The following is a 9,451-nucleotide window of genomic DNA, read 5'->3' on the forward strand; positions in this document are numbered from 1 at the left end:
TTTCCTATTACAATTATTTGGATTTTAAATGACTGCCATTGTTTATAATTTCTTTATATTATATGACATTACAGTATACTATAAAGTGTATTTTTTAGTCCACAGCATGTTAAATCAACAAAACATTTCTAGAGCATTTTCTATGGCCCAAATACACTGGGCTTTGGGTATCTGTAGCTATATAGTAGGGGAGACTGACATAAACAACATAATTAGACTGCGAACCTCCTTCAGTTCAGGAAATGTAATATTCTTCTTTGTATCATTCATCCTTCCATACATCCACCCAATTTTTCAATTATTATCTTATTCATTCAGCATTTATTGCCTCTTCTTGGCTGTGTATCCTTACACAAGTTTCTTAACCTCTCTATGCCTCAATGTCATATCTGTAAAATGCATTCTCATTGAGAACGAAATTTTCTCCAAAGTGGTAAAAATTGGTACCAGGGGTTAATAAATCTTAGGAATTACAATGGTGTGTGTATCTCTTAAGCTCAATACCTGGCAACATAAGTAGATATATAGTACATGCGAGGTATTAAAATGTCACGGGAGGCATTCGGAAAAAAAAGTCTAAAAAGGCTCCTCCAGTGGGCAATAATGAAAAAAAGATTGAGAAACACTGCTATAAAACATAAAAAATTGTGGTGATGTTGAAATGAATTGACTCATTTAAAGTGCTTAGCATATAGGTAGCATTCATTATATAACCATTATTTCTATTATTAATTATATATATTTAGCACTGTACTATGTACCTGAAAATATAAAGATGAGTAATATATTGTCCTTGAGTGGGAGCTGCTTAGAGACAAAGGGATATAATTAAAACTTTTTTTCCAAGGAATTCAGGGTGAATGGAAGGATATAGATAAATCAACAGATCGAGTTGCAGGAAGAAGCAATAAGGGGAAATATAAGGGGGAGTTTTTGCTTTAGCAATAATGAGTAAAAACTTTTGAGGAAATGAAGATGCAGAGAGATAGGAAATAGATTCTGTTCTGTTACAAGATATGTATGTTTATGTAAAGCAGATTAGCTCATGTGAGATCTGAAAATAGGAGGAAAATATAAGTATTATGCAGATTTTATATTTTGTCTTTTAGTCTTTGTTACTCAAAATGTAGTCCTTGTGGACCACATCAAGATCCCCTGGAAGCTTGTTAGATGTGAAGTATCTCAGGCTCACTCCGGACCTAGAGAATCAAAATCTGTATATTAACAAGATCCCTCCATAGTTCCTATACACATTCAATTTTAGAGATACTGGTTTAAGTTTCCTAGGCAACGGTTACCAGAATATTGGGAGTAGAATTATAACCTTTGGTATGGAAGAAAAAGTCCTCATATCAACTACTGTAATAGGAATTTAATGGATTATAAGAAAATGTAAAGCTGCCTGCACTTGCAGCTCTCTTCTCATAAAGTTCTACTCTCAGACTTGTTTCATTCTCAGCTGATAATAGGTTGCCCTACTTCCCATGCCCATCTTAAAAGCAGTGCCTTTGGCTTAGAATTCCTTCCATTCCCATCTACATTTTCTAAGTTCCCACCAGCCATTTTCACTTTTTAAAAAGCATTTCAACTTTATATGAGTGTATGTTGATATCTGTTGTGGCAGCAAAACTTAGAGGTTGCCAGCGTGGCCCAAATCATCTCTCTAGGTACTATTGTTATTGTTGTAATTGTTATTATTATAAATTGAATAGGTTTTGAGGAATCTTTTTCTAATCTTATTTTTCCAGAAACCTGTTGTTTTAGGGTATATTTTCGCAGAATGTGAGATTTTTTTCTTATGAACACATATCTCATTATGGGAAAAACACCTGACTGGGAGGAAGAGAGGAAACAAAAATGGGAAACAGCTGAAGTGAGGGGACTGAGAAAAGAACAAGAGCTCAGTCCTTAATGGGGACATTGCCTTTAACGACTAGAGAATAATTGGCTTTAAGGTTTGGAGAAAATAGTATCTTCTAACAAGTGGAGATGGGGGTAATGAAGGTAGACATGAGTTTGGAAGCAGAGAGGAAGTAGGGGCTCTGTTTTCCCAATAAAGGTCCCTCTGTTGTTTGTTGGGATTGAAAAGAGTAGCTAGAGATCTTGAGAAAAGTGGTGGAAGCTTTAAAACAGCTTCTATGCAGAATAAGAAGGGAGCTGAGAGAGGTAAGTTCAAACATTATTGAGTAGCTTTGAGGGCTTCAATGAGCTTTGAAAGCATATTTTTTTAAAGATACCAATTAATTTTATAATTTTGTTTCACAATCTTGGAAATATATTAATAGGAGCCGAAAGAAACTGGCTAGAAATTCAGTTCAACTGGCAAGTTGATTAAAACATAAGGATAAGAGTGCTAAGGGAGTTGAGCTATTTATACTTGTAGCTGACATGACTGACTTCATTGGACATGCCAGGTAGAAAAGAAAGTATATCTAGAAGGGCACAAAGGATTAGAGGTGGCAAGTACAACAAACATGGTAAGACCAAAGTATGGGGGAGAGATAAGATTGGGATGGGATAGGATGATGGAGCTTTCAAGATTGGGTCCAGGCAATGTTGAGGACCATGACTAGCTGACTGTTTGACAGAGATAAGAGACTTAATGAATGTTCGCTGAAGGGGCAGTGGAAGAGGAAGAAGTGGTTCTGGGCTGTACAAATTCAGGAAGGCTTTCATTGAGTAGTGACATGTGGGTTGGGCCCTCCTTTGACAATGATTTTCATTTTTACCTGAAAAATAATGTGCTTTAATTCATTTGAAACAATGATCTTAACTTCTTAGATTGAACTAGATGAAATTGCCATTTCTATAGGTAAAAACGATCACTTATAGACAAGTTCATCTGGTTCAAAGAATGGGTTGAATAATAGTATCAGCAACTAACAGCCTAAGAGCGTTTTCTGTTGGCCAGGAACTGTCATCTTGGCCCTTTTCAGGGGCCACGAATCTGCCTTCCATGGAGGTGGCAGGTGATTGATTAATATCCAGCAGTGGAGAACTGAAAAATTAAAACCTAAAAAGTGTTCCTAAAGTAAAACATTTACTATGGCCATCCCATGTTCAAATTTCTGTAGAGACCATACTGAGTACAATTACAAGGATGACCTAGTTTAATATTCCCAACATTTCTGTAAGTTGGAGCTCCTCTATTCACCATTTTTTAAGAAATAAGCACAGAGAAGCTGGGTTGCTTGTCCAAGGTCACCCATAGCTGTAGGGGAGTCAGGATTTGACCCTAGGGACTCTGGCTCCAAGGCTTGTGCACTGAACATGGATATAAAGCTGCATGTTGGAATCATGGCAAAATATTTGTTTTAACCAAAATTCCTACCTGATGGTCCAAATTCATTTTGGTTTTTTCTAAGTACAAAGTCGGGGTGAAATGAATGTATTCTCCTTTTTCTTCACAGGCAGTGAGCTGCTTAGTATATAGCTTATCTCTACCTGGGAGGGTAGGTGGTGTGACTAAAACATCAACCTGAGAACATTTTAAAAGATTTCTAAAACATCAGAATAGAAATGATAACATTTGTCCAAAAAACCCTGAAACGAGTAATTTAGGTCAAAACTGAGAAGCAGTAGAGAAAATATTTTTAAGAGAAGATTTTTGACTCTTACATGTTTGTAGCTTTCATGTTTTGGCCTCTTGTATTGAGTTTTGTTCTTCCAGCTCTCTGGAATTAATATTGATACATTTTTTAAAAAAACCTTTTTTCCGGTGGCTTCATGCAGATAAGTAGAAGCTGTAGTCACCATGTCCTATTATTATAGGAAAAAAAGAGAAGTGAGGATGGCCAAGGGAGAGGAGACTAAATGAACAGGCATTCATCACAACAATTCTCACTTTCAGTCATTAATACAAAAAGCAACTGACTGGTGAGTAAGGTTTCTGATTCAGAATTTGAAATCTGTCACCTGTCAATCCAAAACTGTGGCTTAACTCTGCACATTTAACAGCTTTCAGTCTTCTATAATCCTACATCAAAAGCCAAATACTTATGTTTGGCATTACAAGGAATTGCTTAATATGATAAAGGGCATGGACTTTGGAAGCATCTAGACTTGGTTCCAATACTAGCTTAATACTCTGGCTTAAACCTTGGCTAGTTTATATGACTGCTTTGAATCTCAGTCTCATTATCTCTTTAATATACTATTACAACCTACCTTTAAGGTTGCCACAAACATGAAATTAGTTATAAAGTACATATAGGCAGTCATAAAACTCACTGATATCATTACTATTATAATTCCTAGTAGGGAACAGCCTTACCTGATGCAAGCTGAGGAAAACAGTTTATGGTGATGGCCCATAGAAGAGATTTTCACTATATTCCCACCTCCCAGCAGAGGCAGCTGGGTTGGGAGCACAGTGAGTCGAGTAGTGGAAAAATTCATAGAAGAGGCAGAGCTTTTTGATCATAGGCAGAGCTTCTTGCTCTGCCATCAAGCTGAAAATAATATCACCTTATATTGTTTTGTATCCCAAACCCAAAAATGTTATGATTAATGAGAGAAATTGTGCCTCCTTATTATCTAGTGGAGGAAACAGCTGGATGAAAGGTTCATTGGTAGTCTATTCTGCATGATCAAATCCACTGAATAATTGAGGAATACTGGGTGCTGGATGACGATGTCAACCTCTTCATGTTGCTGGCAACACCACAGTCTACAGTATTGTTTATGTCAAAGTAGATCCTCCTCTCAATTCTTCCTGACCTAAGACACAATAGAACTATTCTTCAGGATTTCCAAGGGGTCCTTTCCTTTTCTCTGGAAGTTGCTCTAGTGTGCTCCTGATGTATTGAAGAGACCATTAAACTGATTGGGCTCAGGGCAGGGATCAGCCAGAAGCCAGAGTACAGAGAACTGATAACCAGAAGACTGGCTGTTGGTAGGATAGGGACTTCAGAGAGCTCCCAAAATAGGCTGGAGGTTACTTCTCAATTGATGATAATCATATTTTTCCAAGTGTTCAGGCCAAAACCCCTGAAGTTTTCTGTGATTCCTACTTTCCCTCCACCTCTCCTCTACCCCACACATCTAAACTATCAGCACATTTCTCTATGATACTCTCAGAATATGTCCAGAATCACACTACAGTAATGATCTCTACCACAGTATCCCTGTTCCTAGTCACAATCAGTTCTCATCTGCAGCAGCTTTCTACCCAGTGCCCCTCTATACCTCTGTGCTGCAACAGAGCTTATACAGGATGAAGGGCAAGTGGAAGCCCTACACAGAGTTTCCTCAACACTGCCATCAGAATGATCTCAGAATAAGCAGAAGAGAGCACACCTTGCCTCAGCTCAGATCCTTCTATGGATTTCATCTCACTCAAAGTAAAAGCCCAAATCTTTCCGATGGTCTGAGCCCTGCTCCCTCTCCAGCTTCAGCTCTCCCCAGCCTTCCTCCTACTCATTCACAGCTGTTTCCTTGGTCACATCAAGCATGCTGTCACCTCCATGCTGCTGTACCTACTGTCCCCTCCCCAGGTTTTCAGTGGGCTCTTCCCTCACTCATCTCAGGCCTCTGCCCAGATGTCACATCAACAGTGAGAACTTCCCTGACTACCCTGCATGAAACAGTAACCCACATTCTCTCCCTACCCCAGTCCTGCCAACACTGCCTATCCCCCTTTGCTGATTTATTTTACTGCATAGCAACTTACTACCATTGGCCTTCTCTACGTTGACATGTTTTTATTATCTATATCATCTAAAAAGGATATATACTGCAGGAGATCAGGAGCTTTAAAAAAATTCACTGCTCTCTCTCCTGGCATGCAATAAGCAAGCATTCAATAAATAATTGTTTAAGGAACAGATGAGTCCAATTGCTAATTTACAGATGGAAAAACAGAGGATCGGGGAGGCCCCATGCCTTGTCTTTGGTCTTATGGTGAGACAGGGTAGAACACTGTATAGAACCTTCAATTCCCACTGCACTTTCCAGCATTGTCTTCCCTGTACCATGCTGCTTTTAAACTTCCTGGAGTACTAAGAAGTTTCCATTGCAATTATTAACTACTAACTTTTTTCTTCTCTACAATTCAAACAAGAGAAATTCCATTTCTTCCTTACCTTTATCTGTTCAGTTAGTGTTTAATGTTCTGGCACAGCAGGGTCTATAGCAATGACAATGCCCTCATAGCCATTGTTATTCAGCCGAACAAGGGGAGTATTGGACCCCTGCAGCAGCTATAGGACTAAGAGGAAGACAAAACTTCTGAATAACCCCATTGTTCCTCTTGAGTTGGTCCTGATCCCAACTTTGGTTTGTTCAAGAGGCTTTTCTTTCTCACCCTCTCCAGTTCTCTCTCTTTCTCTCTTTGTTTCTCTCTGTCTCTCTCTGTCTCTCTCTCTCTTTTTAGGAGTATATATGTATATATTTTATCAGTGTTGGCTGATTATGAGATATTAACTGTATAAAGGTCAGTGTTTGGAAAGTGGGAATGTACTTGGCTTCTGGGTACACAGTTGTTTTATGTTATTGTAAAAGTGATCAAGAAGCATACTAGAAATCGGATCTTTTTATAAAATACTTTGCACATTTTCTTCTTGGGATACATTTTCTATACTAATACTTGTTAATTTTTTAAGTGTAGACAAATGCTTATTACTTTCTATAGCAAGTTACGTGAAAATTAATAAAATTTGTAATAAAGTTGATAGAAACAGAAGTGATGGTGGTGTTTCTCAATTTTAGAAGTGGTTTTATTATTAAATTATTTACCAAGAGTATAAATATTGGAATATTATGTAAGATTTTTAAATGTAAATAATACCAAATTGGGTGATTTGGCTTAGAGACCTAAGTGAAAAAAAATTTTTTTTAATTGAAGCATAGTTGATTTACAATATTGTGTTAGTTTCACGTGTACAACATAGTGATTCAGTATTTTTGCAGATTCTATTCCATTATAGGTTATTACAAGATAATGGATATAACTCCCTGTGCTATACAGTGTATCCTTGCTGCTTATCTATTTTATATATAGTAGTTTGTATCTGTTAATCCCATACCCCTAGTCTGTCCCTCGCCTCTTCTTTCTCCCCTGTGGTAACCACAAGTTTCTTTTCTATGTCTGTGAGTCTTTTTCTGTTTTGTTTTACATTCATTTGTATTATTTTTTAGATTTCACATATAAGTGATAGCATATCATATTTGTCTTTGTCTGATTTACTTCACAAAGTGTAATATTCTCTAGTTCCATCCAGTTTGATGCAAATGGCAGTATTTCATTCTTTTTAATGGCTGCGTTTTATATATATATATATATATATATATACACATATATACGCGCGTGCGTGCACACACACACACACACACACACACACCACATCTTCTTGATCCAATTCTCTGTTGGTTTCCTTCCATGTCTTGGCTATTGTAAATAGTGCTGCTGTGACCATATGAGTGCATGTATCATTTGAATTAGTGTTTTTGATCTTTTTGGATATATACCCAGGAGTGGAATTGCTGGATCATATAGTAGTTTTATTTTTAGTTTTTTAAAGGAGCTTCCACACTGTTTTCCCTAGTGGCTGCACCAATTTACATTTTTGCCAACAGTGTATAAGGATTCCCTTTCCTCCACAACCTCTCTGACATTTGTTATTTGTAGACTTTTTGACAGGTGAGAGATGATACCACATTGTGGTTTCGATTTGCATTTCTCTAATAATTAGTGATTTCGAGCATCCATTCATGTGCCTGTTAGCCATCTGGATGTCTTCTTTGGAATAATGTCTATTCAAGTCCTCTGTCAATTTTTTTATCGCATTGTTTCCTTTTTTGATATTGAGTGTATGAACTGTTTGTATATTTTGGATATTAACCCCTTGTTGGTCACATTATTTGACAATATTTTCCCCCATTCTGTAGGTTGTCTTTTCATTTTGTTGATGGTTTCCTTTGCTGTGCAAAAGCTTTTGAGTTTAATTAGGTCCCATTTGTTTATTTTTACTTTTACTTCTTTGACTTAGGAGACTGATCCAAGGAAATATTGCTATGATTTATATCAAAGGGTGTTTCACCTATGTTCTCTTCCAGGAGTTTTATGGTTTTGGGTCTTTCATTTAGGTCTTTAATCCATTTAGAGTTTATTTTTGTATGTAGTGTGAGGGAATGGTTATTTATTTATTTATTTTTGCTGCACTGGGTCTTAGTTGCGGCATGTGGGATATTTTAGTTGCAGCATGCGGACTCGTAGTTGTGACATGCAAACTCTTAGCTGTAGCATGCATGTGGGATCTAGCTCCCCGACCAGGAATTGAACCCAGGCCCCCGGCACTGGGAGCGCAGAGTCTTACCCACTGAACTACCAGGGAAGTCCGTGTGAGGGAATGTTCTAACCTCATTGTTTTACATGTAGCTATCCAGTTTTCACAGCACTGCTTGTTGAAGAGATTGACTTTTTTCCATTGTATATTCTTTCCTCCTTTGTTGAAGTTTATTTGACCATAGGTGCATGAGTTTATTTCTGGGCTTTCTATTCTGTTCCATTGATCTATATATCTGTTTTTGTGCCAGTACCATGCTGTTTTGATTACTGTAGCTTTGTAGTATAGTCTGAAATCTGAGAGGGTTATATCTCCAGCTTTGCTCTTTTTGCTCAGGATTGCTCTGGCAATTCAAAGTCTTTTGTGGATCTATCTAAGTTTTAGGACTATGTGTTCTAGTTCGGGAGAGGTATACTTGGTATTTTGATAGGGATTGCACTAAACCTGTGGATCGCTTTGGGTAGTATGGCCATTTTAATAATATTAATTATTCCAGTTCAACAGCATGGGATACCTTTCCATTTCTTTGAATCATCTTCAATTTCCTTTATAAACTTTTTTATTTTTAAGAATATAGGTCTTGGGACTTCCCTGGTGGCCCAGTGGTTTAGAATCCACCTTCCAATGCAGGGGACGTGGGTTCAATCCCTGGTCAGGGAATTAAGATCCCACACACCGCAGGGCAACTCACCCCGCACACCACAACTAGAGAGAAGCCCACATGCCACAACGAAGGTCCCATAACTAAGACCCAAAGTGGCCAAAAATAAAATAAAATAAAAAATAAATAAAATTTAAAAACCAAAAGAGTATAGGTCTTTCACCTCCTTTGTTAAGTTTATTCCTAAGCATTTTATTCTTTATGATGCAATTTTAAATGGGATTGTACCCTTGCTTTCTCTTTCTGATATTTCATTATTAGTGTATAGAAAAGCAACAGATTTCTGTATATTAATCTTGTACCATGATACCTTGCTGAATTCTTTTATTTAGTTCTAATAGTTTTAGGGTGGAGGCTATGGGGTTCTCTATATAGAGTATCATGTCATCCAAAAATAGTGACAGTTTTACATCTTCCCTTCCAATTTGGATACATTTTATTTCTTTTTCTTGTCTGATTGCTGCAGTTAGGTTTTCCAGTACTATGCTAAATAGAAGCAACAAGA

At 37.3% G+C, this 9,451-nt stretch overlaps 1 pseudogene across 1 annotated transcript in view; it reads left to right on the plus strand.

Annotated features, from left to right (window-relative positions):
* The window catches only part of LOC115801810 (HIG1 domain family member 1A, mitochondrial pseudogene), a 135,174-nt pseudogene extending 128,795 nt beyond the window's left edge, over window positions 1-6,379 (plus strand). The window contains exon 3 of the transcript XR_016394821.1: window positions 1-6,379. This exon is cut by the window's left edge and continues 43,278 nt beyond it. The product of XR_016394821.1 is annotated as an HIG1 domain family member 1A, mitochondrial pseudogene (transcript).
* Window positions 6,380-9,451: the final 3,072 nt, after the last annotated feature.

The sequence above is a fragment of the Delphinapterus leucas genome, chromosome 1 (genome assembly GCF_059928025.1).
Source record: "Delphinapterus leucas isolate spDelLeu-1000000601 "Yukka" chromosome 1, BTC_Dleu_Yukka2, whole genome shotgun sequence".
Taxonomy (NCBI): Eukaryota; Metazoa; Chordata; class Mammalia; order Artiodactyla; family Monodontidae; genus Delphinapterus; species Delphinapterus leucas.